Source organism: Panulirus ornatus, chromosome 36 (assembly GCF_036320965.1).
Source record: "Panulirus ornatus isolate Po-2019 chromosome 36, ASM3632096v1, whole genome shotgun sequence".
NCBI lineage: Eukaryota > Metazoa > Arthropoda > Malacostraca > Decapoda > Palinuridae > Panulirus > Panulirus ornatus.
In genome coordinates, this window is record NC_092259.1 from 13,513,144 (window position 1) to 13,524,261 (window position 11,118).

The window sequence follows — 11,118 nt, forward strand, 5'->3', positions numbered from 1 at the left end:
CCCCAACTCTAACCTTGCACCATCCTCTTGACCTTCTGCCGCTTTCTTTTATGCATCTCCCAGTCATTTCCACTTCCTCCTTATATCATCCAAAAGCCTCTCTTTTCTCTCTCACTAACAACTTCACTTCTTCATTCCACACTCACTACCCTTTCTAATCTGCTTATCTCCCACCTTTCTCAAGCCACTTGCATCCTTTGCACATGACATCACTACTTCCCTAAATATGTCCCATTCCTCACCCGCTCCCCTCACATCATTTGCTCTCACCTTTTGCAATTCTACACTCAATCATTCCTGGTATTTCCTCATACAAGTGTCCTTTCCAGGCTCCCTTACTCTCTTTATTCTCTTCTCCCCAACAGTCTCTCTTCCTTTCTGAAAACCTCTACAAATCTTCACCTTTGCCTCCACAAGATAGTGCTCAGACATCCCTCTAGCTGCCCCTCTCAGCAAATTACCATACAAAAGTCTCTCTTTTACACGCCTATCAATTAACATGTAATCCAGTAATGTCCTTTGACTATCTCTCCTACTCATATATGTATGCTTATGTATATCACTCTATCTAAGCCAGGTATTCCTAATCACGTCGTTTTTCTGCACACAAATCCACAAGCTCTTCCCCATTTCCATTCACACCACTGAATACCCCATATATACTAATTATATCTTTCACTGTCACATTATTCACCTTCTCATTTCAATCACCCATCACTAATACCCAGTCTCATGCACCAAAGATGCTGACACAGTCACTCAGCTGCCCCCAAAACACTTGTCTCTCATGATATTTCTTCTTGTGATCAGGTGCATAAGCACCAATAATCACCTGTCTCCCTCCATCCACTATCAGTTTCACCCAGATCAATCTAGAATTTACTTTCTTACACTCTGCCATACACTCCCACAACTTCTGCTTCAGGAGTAATGCTACTCCTTCCTTAGCTCTTGTCCTCTAACCAAAGGATGCCAATTTGGGCAAAAAGAAGTGGATTGGGCTACTTTTAAAGACTACACACGCAAATATACATACCTACACAGCTTTCCATGGTTTACCCCAGACGCTTCACATGCCTTGATTCAATCCACTGACAGCACGTCAACCCCGGTATACCACATCGCTCCAATTCACTCTATTCCTTGCCCTCCTTTCACCCTCCTGCATGTTCAGGCCCCGATCACACAAAATCTTTTTCACTCCATCTTTCCACCTCCAATTTGGTCTCCCTCTTCTCCTCGTTCCCTCCACCTCCGACACATATATCCTCTTGGTCAATCTTTCCTCACTCATTCTCTCCATGTGCCCAAACCATTTCAAAACACCCTCTTCTGCTCTCTCAACCACGTTCTTTTTATTTCCACACATCTCTCTTACCCTTACGTTACTTACTCGATCAAACCACCTCACACCACACATTGTCCTCAAACATCTCATTTCCAGCACATCCATCCTCCTGCGCACAACTCTATCCATAGCCCACGCCTCGCAACCATACAACATTGTTGGAACCACTATTCCTTCAAACATACCCATTTTTGCTTTCCGAGATAATGTTCTCGACTTCCACACATTCTTCAAGGCTCCCAGAATTTTCGCCCCCTCCCCCACCCTATGATCCACTTTCGCTTCCATGGTTCCATCCGCTGCCAGATCCACTCCCAGATATCTAAAACACTTCACTTCCTCCAGTTTTTCTCCATTCAAACTCACCTCCCAATTGACTTGACCCTCAACCCTACTGTACCTAATAACCTTGCTCTTATTCACATTTACTCTTAACTTTCTTCTTTCAGACACTTTACCAAACTCAGTCACCAGCTTCTGCAGTTTCTCACATGAATCAGCCACCAGCGCTGTATCATCAGCGAACAACAACTGACTCACTTCCCAAGCTCTCTCATCCCCAACAGACTTCATACTTGCCCCTCTTTCCAAAACTCTTGCATTCACCTCCCTAACAACCCCATCCATAAACAAATTAAACAACCATGGAGACATCACACACCCCTGCCGCAAACCTACATTCACTGAGAACCAATCACTTTCCTCTCTTCCTACACGTACACATGCCTTACATCCTCGATAAAAACTTTTCACTGCTTCTAACAACTTGCCTCCCACACCATATATTCTTAATACCTTCCACAGAGCATCTCTATCAACTCTATCATATGCCTTCTCCAGATCCATAAATGCTACATACAAATCCATTTGCTTTTCTAAGTATTTCTCACATACATTCTTCAAAGCAAACATATATATATATATATATATATACATATATGTATACATTGAGATGTATGGGTGAGTATATTTGCATGTGTGGACGTGTGTGTGTGTACATGTGTATGTGGGCGGGTTGGGCCATTCTTTCGTCTGTTTCCTTGCGCTGCCTCGCAGGCGAGGGAGACAGCGGCAAAGCATATATATACATAGGGGAGAAAGAATACTTCCCACGTATTCCCTGCATGTCGTAGAAGGCGACTAAAAGGGAGGGAGCGGGGGGCTGGAAATCTTCCCCTCTCGTTTTTTTTTTAATTTTCCAAAACAAGGAGCAGAGAAGGGGGCCAGGTGAGGATATTCCCTCCAAGGCCCAGTCCTCTGTTCTTAACGCTACCTCGCTAATGCGGGAAATGGCGAATAGTTTGAAAGAAAGAAAAAGAATATATATATATATATATATATATATTTTATTATTTTTTATTATACTTTGTCGCTGTCTCCCGCGTTTGCGAGGTAGAGCAAGGAAACAGACGAAAGAAATGGCCCAACCCCCCCCCATACACATGTATATACATACGTCCACACACGCAAATATACATACCTACACAGCTTTCCATGGTTTACCCCAGACGCTTCACATGCCTTGCTTCAATCCACTGACAGCACGTCAACCCCTGTATACCACATCGCTCCAATTCACTCTATTCCTTGCCCTCCTTTCACCCTCCTGCATGTTCAGGCCCCGATCACACAAAATCTTTTTCACTCCATCTTTCCACCTCCAATTTGGTCTCCCTCTTCTCCTTGTTCCCTCCACCTCCGACACATATATCCTCTTGGTCAATCTTTCCTCACTCATCCTCTCCATGTGCCCAAACCACTTCAAAACACCCTCTTCTGCTCTCTCAACCACGCTCTTTTTATTTCCACACATCTCTCTTACCCTTACGTTACTTACTCGATCAAACCACCTCACACCACACATTGTCCTCAAACATCTCATTTCCAGCACATCCATCCTCCTGCGCACAACTCTATCCATAGCCCACGCCTCGCAACCATACAACATTGTTGGAACCATTATTCCTTCAAACATACCCATTTTTGCTTTCCGAGATAATGTTCTCGACTTCCACACATTCTTCAAGGCCCCAGGATTTTCGCCCCCCTCCCCCACCCTATGATCCACTTTCCGCTTCCATGGTTCCATCCGCTGCCAGATCCACTCCCAGATATCTAAAACACTTCACTTCCTCCAGTTTTTCTCCATTCAAACTCACCTCCCAATTGACTTGACCCTCAACCCTACTGTACCTAATAACCTTGCTCTTATTCACATTTACTCTTAACTTTCTTCTTTCAGACACTTTACCAAACTCAGTCACCAGCTTCTGCAGTTTCTCACATGAATCAGCCACCAGCGCTGTATCATCAGCGAACAACAACTGACTCACTTCCCAAGCTCTCTCATCCCCAACAGACTTCATACTTGCCCCTCTTTCCAAAACTCTTGCATTCACCTCCCTAACAACCCCATCCATAAACAAATTAAACAACCATGGAGACATCACACACCCCTGCCGCAAACCTACATTCACTGAGAACCAATCACTTTCCTCTCTTCCTACACGTACACATGCCTTACATCCTCGATAAAAACTTTTCACTGCTTCTAACAACTTGCCTCCCACACCATATATTCTTAATACCTTCCACAGAGCATCTCTATCAACTCTATCATATGCCTTCTCCAGATCCATAAATGCTACATACAAATCCATTTGCTTTTCTAAGTATTTCTCACATACATTCTTCAAAGCAAACATATATATATATATATATATATACATATATGTATACATTGAGATGTATGGGTGAGTATATTTGCATGTGTGGACGTGTGTGTGTGTACATGTGTATGTGGGCGGGTTGGGCCATTCTTTCGTCTGTTTCCTTGCGCTGCCTCGCAGGCGAGGGAGACAGCGGCAAAGCATATATATACATAGGGGAGAAAGAATACTTCCCACGTATTCCCTGCATGTCGTAGAAGGCGACTAAAAGGGAGGGAGCGGGGGGCTGGAAATCTTCCCCTCTCGTTTTTTTTTTAATTTTCCAAAACAAGGAGCAGAGAAGGGGGCCAGGTGAGGATATTCCCTCCAAGGCCCAGTCCTCTGTTCTTAACGCTACCTCGCTAATGCGGGAAATGGCGAATAGTTTGAAAGAAAGAAAAAGAATATATATATATATATATATATATTTTATTATTTTTTATTATACTTTGTCGCTGTCTCCCGCGTTTGCGAGGTAGAGCAAGGAAACAGACGAAAGAAATGGCCCAACCCCCCCCCATACACATGTATATACATACGTCCACACACGCAAATATACATACCTACACAGCTTTCCATGGTTTACCCCAGACGCTTCACATGCCTTGCTTCAATCCACTGACAGCACGTCAACCCCTGTATACCACATCGCTCCAATTCACTCTATTCCTTGCCCTCCTTTCACCCTCCTGCATGTTCAGGCCCCGATCACACAAAATCTTTTTCACTCCATCTTTCCACCTCCAATTTGGTCTCCCTCTTCTCCTTGTTCCCTCCACCTCCGACACATATATCCTCTTGGTCAATCTTTCCTCACTCATCCTCTCCATGTGCCCAAACCACTTCAAAACACCCTCTTCTGCTCTCTCAACCACGCTCTTTTTATTTCCACACATCTCTCTTACCCTTACGTTACTTACTCGATCAAACCACCTCACACCACACATTGTCCTCAAACATCTCATTTCCAGCACATCCATCCTCCTGCGCACAACTCTATCCATAGCCCACGCCTCGCAACCATACAACATTGTTGGAACCATTATTCCTTCAAACATACCCATTTTTGCTTTCCGAGATAATGTTCTCGACTTCCACACATTCTTCAAGGCCCCCAGGATTTTCGCCCCCTCCCCCACCCTATGATCCACTTCCGCTTCCATGGTTCCATCCGCTGCCAGATCCACTCCCAGATATCTAAAACACTTCACTTCCTCCAGTTTTTCTCCATTCAAACTCACCTCCCAATTGACTTGACCCTCAACCCTACTGTACCTAATAACCTTGCTCTTATTCACATTTACTCTTAACTTTCTTCTTCCACACACTTTTCCAAACTCAGTCACCAGCTTCTGCAGTTTCTCACATGAATCAGCCACCAGCGCTGTATCATCAGCGAACAACAACTGACTCACTTCCCAAGCTCTCTCATCCCCAACAGACTTCATACTTGCCCCTCTTTCCAAAACTTGCATTTACCTCCCTAACAACCCCATCCATAAACAAATTAAACAACCATGGAGACATCACACACCCCTGCCGCAAACCTACATTCACTGAGAACCAATCACTTTCCTCTCTTCCTACACGTACACATGCCTTACATCCTCGATAAAAACTTTTCACTGCTTCTAACAAGAATACTTCCCACGTATTCCTCGCGTGTCGTAGAAAGCGACTAGAGGGGACGGGAGCGGGGGGGCCAGAAATCCTCCCCTCCTTGTATTAACTTTCTAAAATGGGGATATATATATATATATATATATATATATATCTTTTCTTTCTTTTTCTTTCAAACTATTCGCCATTTCCCGCGTTAGCGAGGTAGCGTTAAGAACAGAGGACTGGGCCTTTGAGGGAATATCCTCACCTGGCCCCCTTCTCTGTTCCTTCTTTTGGGAAAAAAAGAAAAAAAATTATGAGAGGGGAGGATTTCCAGCCATCCGCTCCCTCCCCTTTTAGTCACCTTCTATGAAACGCAGGGAACATGTGGGAAGTATTCTTTCTCCCCTATCCCCCTATATATATATATATATATATGTATGACTACGAATTATGTACATGTGCATATATGTATATGTCTGTGTATGTATATGAGTGTGAACGAATGTGGCCTTTGTCTTTTCCTAGTGCTACCTCGGGCGCATGCAGGGGGAGGGGGTTATCATTTCATGTGTGGCGGGGTGGCGACAGGAATGAATGAAGGCAAGTATGAATTATGTACATGTGTATATATGTATATGTCTGTGTATGTATATATGTGTATACGGTAAAATGTATAGGTACCTATATGTGCGTGTGTGGACATGTATGTATGTATATACATGTGTATGTGGGTGGGTTGGGCCATTCTTTCATCTGTTTCCTTGTGCTACCTTGCTAATGCAGGAGACAGCAACAAAGTATGATAAATGAATAAATAAATATGAGTGGATGAGCCATTCATTGTCTGTTTCCTGGCACTACCTTGCTGATGCAGGAAATGGCAATCAAGTAAAGTGTATGAAAGAAGAAAGTTGAGAGTAGATGTGAATAAGAGCAAGGTTATTAGGTACAGTAGGGTTGAGGGTCAAGTCAATTGGGAGGTAAGTTTGAATGGAGAAAAACTGGAGGAAGTGAAGTGTTTTAGATATCTGGGAGTGGATTTGGCAGCAGATGGAACCATGGGAGCGGAAGTGAATCATAGGATGGGGGAGGGGGTAAAAATTCTGGGAGCCTTGAAGAATGTGTGGAAGTCGAGAACATTATCTTGGAAAGCAAAAATGGGTATGTTTGAAGGCATACTGGTTCTAACAATGTTGTATGGTTGCAAGGCGTGGGCTATGGATAGAGTTGTGCAGAGGAGGGTGGATGTGCTGGAAATGAGATGTCTGAGGACAATAGGTGGTGTGAGGTGGTTTGATCGAGTAAGTAATAATAGGGTAAGAGAGATGTGAGGTAATAAAAAGAGTGTGGTTGAGAGAGCAGAAGAGGGTGTTTTGAAATGGTTTGGTCACATGGAGAGAATGAGTGAGGAAAGATCGACCAAGAGGATATATGTGTCAGAGGTGGAGGGAACGAGTAGAAGTGGGAGACCAAATTGGAGGTGGAAAGATGGAGTGAAAAAGATTTTGAGTGATCGGGGCCTGAATATGCAGGAGGGTGAAAGGCGTGCAAGGAATAGAGTGAATTGGAGCGATGTGGTATACCGGGGTCGACGTGCTGTCAATGGATTGAATCAGGGCATGTGAAGCATCTGGGGTAAACTATGGAAAGTTCTGTGGGGCCTGGACGTGAAAAGGGAGCTGTGGTTTCAGTGCATTATTACATGACAGCTAGAGACTGAGTGTGAACAAATGGGGCCTTTGTTGTCTTCCTAGCACTACCCCGCACACATGAGGGGGGAGGGGGTTGTTATTTCATGTGTGGTGGGGTGGCGATGGGAATGAATAAAGGCAGACAGTATGAATTATGTACATGTGTATATATGTATATGTCTATGTGTGTATATATATATATATGTATACGTTGATGTATAGGAATGTATATTTGCGTGTGTGGACGTGTATGTATATACATGTGTATGTGGGTGGGTTGGGCCATTCTTTCGTCTGTTTCCTTGCGCTACCTCACTAATGCAGGAGGCAGCGACAAAGCAAAATAAATAAATAATAATAATAATGATAACAACAAAGAAAACAGGTATAGAGAATGACAGTCATTATCTTTTATTATTAAGTGGCGCGACATGGCAACCTTGTGCACCTCACCCCTCGGAGGCTTGAACCCGATGTGAACACGCATCACTCATGAACAGTGAATCTTGCTTATTGCTTGCTGTTCCTATTCTATATCTTCAGAGGTTATACAATGGGGAAGTGGTCCAGTGGCATCAAATATAACCAGAGACTGAAGGGGAAGTGATCCAGTGGCATCAAATATTAACCATAGACTGGAATGACATTTTTTTGCAGGTGATGTGGCAACAAGTGGATCACTCTTTTGGACAAAAGCAATAACAGTACACAATGCAGGTGGAGAAATTATACTGAAAGACCATGCAGAATTTGCACTAAAAGAATACAGCCTGCCAATAAGTAATGGTCTAGCTGAGCGGGTTTTCACAAGTTACATCAGTGAAAACTAAGTTAAGGAACAAGATGGGATTGGAACTCTTAACATCAAGAATATAAACAAGCCTTGTAGTACATGGAACATGTTCATCATCTGAACCAACAAATGACATGTTAAGCTGACTCATCAATCCACAGAAAAGAGGAATGGGAAACAGAAGAGGAAAGTAATCTACTGAATGATGCCAATCTTTAAATAAAGTAAGATGCACGAACATATTTCCCCAAGTTAAAAGAGGAAAGAAAACATTACGTTGAAAGGAAAAATCTATATTAAAACAAGAAGGAATACAAATTGTAAACTCAAAGAGAATCCACTTAAGTTAAAGGGAAAATAAAATCTATTAGGCCAAACAGTAAGAAAGATGGCTGTCTAATAGACTGAGGAAAACAAAGGAAAGGAAAAATATTTCAGTTAAAACTCTAAGAATGTACATTGCTTGTAAAGTAAGAAAGCATCTAAGCAAAAAAGAAATAAAATGAAGCAAGAAAAAGATGCAAATGCAAAACAAACACGAATTAAATGAAAATGAAGCCTGGAAAGTGCCACTAGAAAAGAGGCAGCAGTAAGAGGAAACCACAAATAAAAACAGAGACTGGTAAGTACAAGTTGAAGTAGCAGTACCTGTACTGGGCTACCTAGTTTTGAAGTGTTTTTGCACTACTTTTCATCAGAAAAATCAGGCAATCCTGCTCTCAACAACCCCTGACTTTACTCCCAAACCATTCTTCCCCTTCACCCTGGAGCTTCATTTCACTCAGAGCCAGAACATCCAGGTTTCTTTCCTCAAACATGCTACCTATCTCTCCTTTCTTCTCATCTTGGTTGCATCCACACACCCCAGTCTACCTATCTCTCCTTTCTTCTCATCTTGGTTGCATCCACACACCCCAGTCTGAGCCTTCGAGGAGGATGAGCACTCTCTCTTTGATTCGTTCTTCTGTTTCCCCTTTTAGAAATTGAAATACAAAGAGGGGAGGATTTCCAGCCACCCACTCCCACCCCCTTTAGTCACCTTCTACAACACATGGGGAATATGTGGGAAGTATTCTTCCTCCCCTATACCTCTAAAAATACCCATTTTCTCTCTCCCAAAAAATGGCATCTCTTTCCACACATTCCTCAATACCCCCAGAACCTTCATTCCTACCATTCCACCTAACCAAAGATATCACTTGCTTCCAAGGTTTACTGGCTGTCATGTTCATTCTCAAGTACCTAAAATACTTCACTTCCTTCCAATTTTCTTGATCTAAACTCACACTCCAACTAACCTGTCCCTAAGTACTGCTAAACCTAAAACCTTATACTACAGTATAAAAATTGGAGGTGGAAAGATGGAGTGAAAAAGATTTTGAGTGATCGGAGACTGAACAGGCAGGAGGGTGAAAGGCATGCAAGGAATAGAGTGAATTGGAATGATGTGGCATACCGGGGTCGACGTGCCGTCAATGGATTGAACCAGGGCATGTGAAGCATCTAGGGTAAACTATGGAAAGTTCTGTGGGGCCTGGATGTGGAAAGGGAGCTGTGGTTTTGGTGCATTATGACATGACAGCTAGAGACTGAGTGTGAATGAATGTGGCCTTTGTTGTCTTTTTCTAGCGCTGCCTCGCGCACATGAGGGGAGGAGGGGGTTGTTATTTCATGTGTGGCGGGGTGGCGAGGGGAATGAATAAAGGCAGACAGTATGAATCATGTACATGTGTATATATGTATATGTCTGTGTGTGTATATATATGTATACGCTGAGATGTATTGTATGTATATTTGCATGTGTGGACGTGTATGTATATACATGTGTATGTGGGTGGGTTGGGCCATTCTTTCATCTGTTTCCTTGCGCTACCTCGCTAACGTGGGAGACAGCGACAAAGCAAAATAAATGAATAAATAAATAAATAAAATAGACCTGGGTATGGGGAGAAAGAATATTTCCCACATATTCCCTGCGTGTCATAGAAAGCGACTAAAAAGGAGAGAGCAGGGGGCTGGAAATCCTCCCCTCCAGTTTTTACTTTTCCAAAAGAGGGAACACAGAAGGGGGCCAAGTGGAGATTTTATCTCTAAGGCTCAGTCTTCTATTCTTAACACTACCTTGCTAATGCAGGAAATGGCAAATGTGTATGAAAAATAGTTTGAAAGAATGTTTATGGAATTTATAAAAAATTTGTGTACACCATGATGGATCATGAAAGCAATACTCCTAATTGAAGGTAAATAGGAAATTGGTAGTGTGAACAACAGATAAATATAGTTCGTAGCTGGTAGGCAGCCACCAACCAGGAAGGTGTATTACTGGTACTACCTCCCTGGGTATCATTAAGGTTCTTGATGGCTGCATAATAAGCCAGCACTTTAGTGGCTGTCAAGCTGCACTCTCTGACCCATGTAGCTATCTTTTCTTTCTGCCTCATCCACAAGTGGACTGCTGCCATTCTGTTCACTCCTTGTCACATATTACACTTGATAACACTCATTCTTTGTATCTCTAGGTTTTTTGTAGTCAGTAATATGTGTTAGTCCTGCCTTCTGGCAAAATCTAAGGAGCAAAAGATATAGTAGTAGGTAGGAACATTAGACAGGAGCATCAGGTATAAGTAATACATAGGAACATTTAGGTAAGAGCATTAGGTAGAATAGTAGGTTGGAACATGAGGCAGAAGCAGTAAGTAGGAACATTAGGAAGGAGCCTCTGGAAACACTGCACCTAAGTTGTCCTCTGCTAGTGGCCTGTTAAGGGTAAGGCACTAAAAGACTAAGAAGCTGGAGTTCACCAGTTATGGAGACTTTTGCCGAGGCCACCCCCTTGAGGAAGTTCCCAAAGGAAACATGCATCAGAGATATAGAGTAGATAAACAGATAGATATAAATGTAGAAAAGAGGTTAATACATCTGATGGAAACAAAGTCAGCCAGCATGATGCAGTAACAAGACATTAAGGCTAGC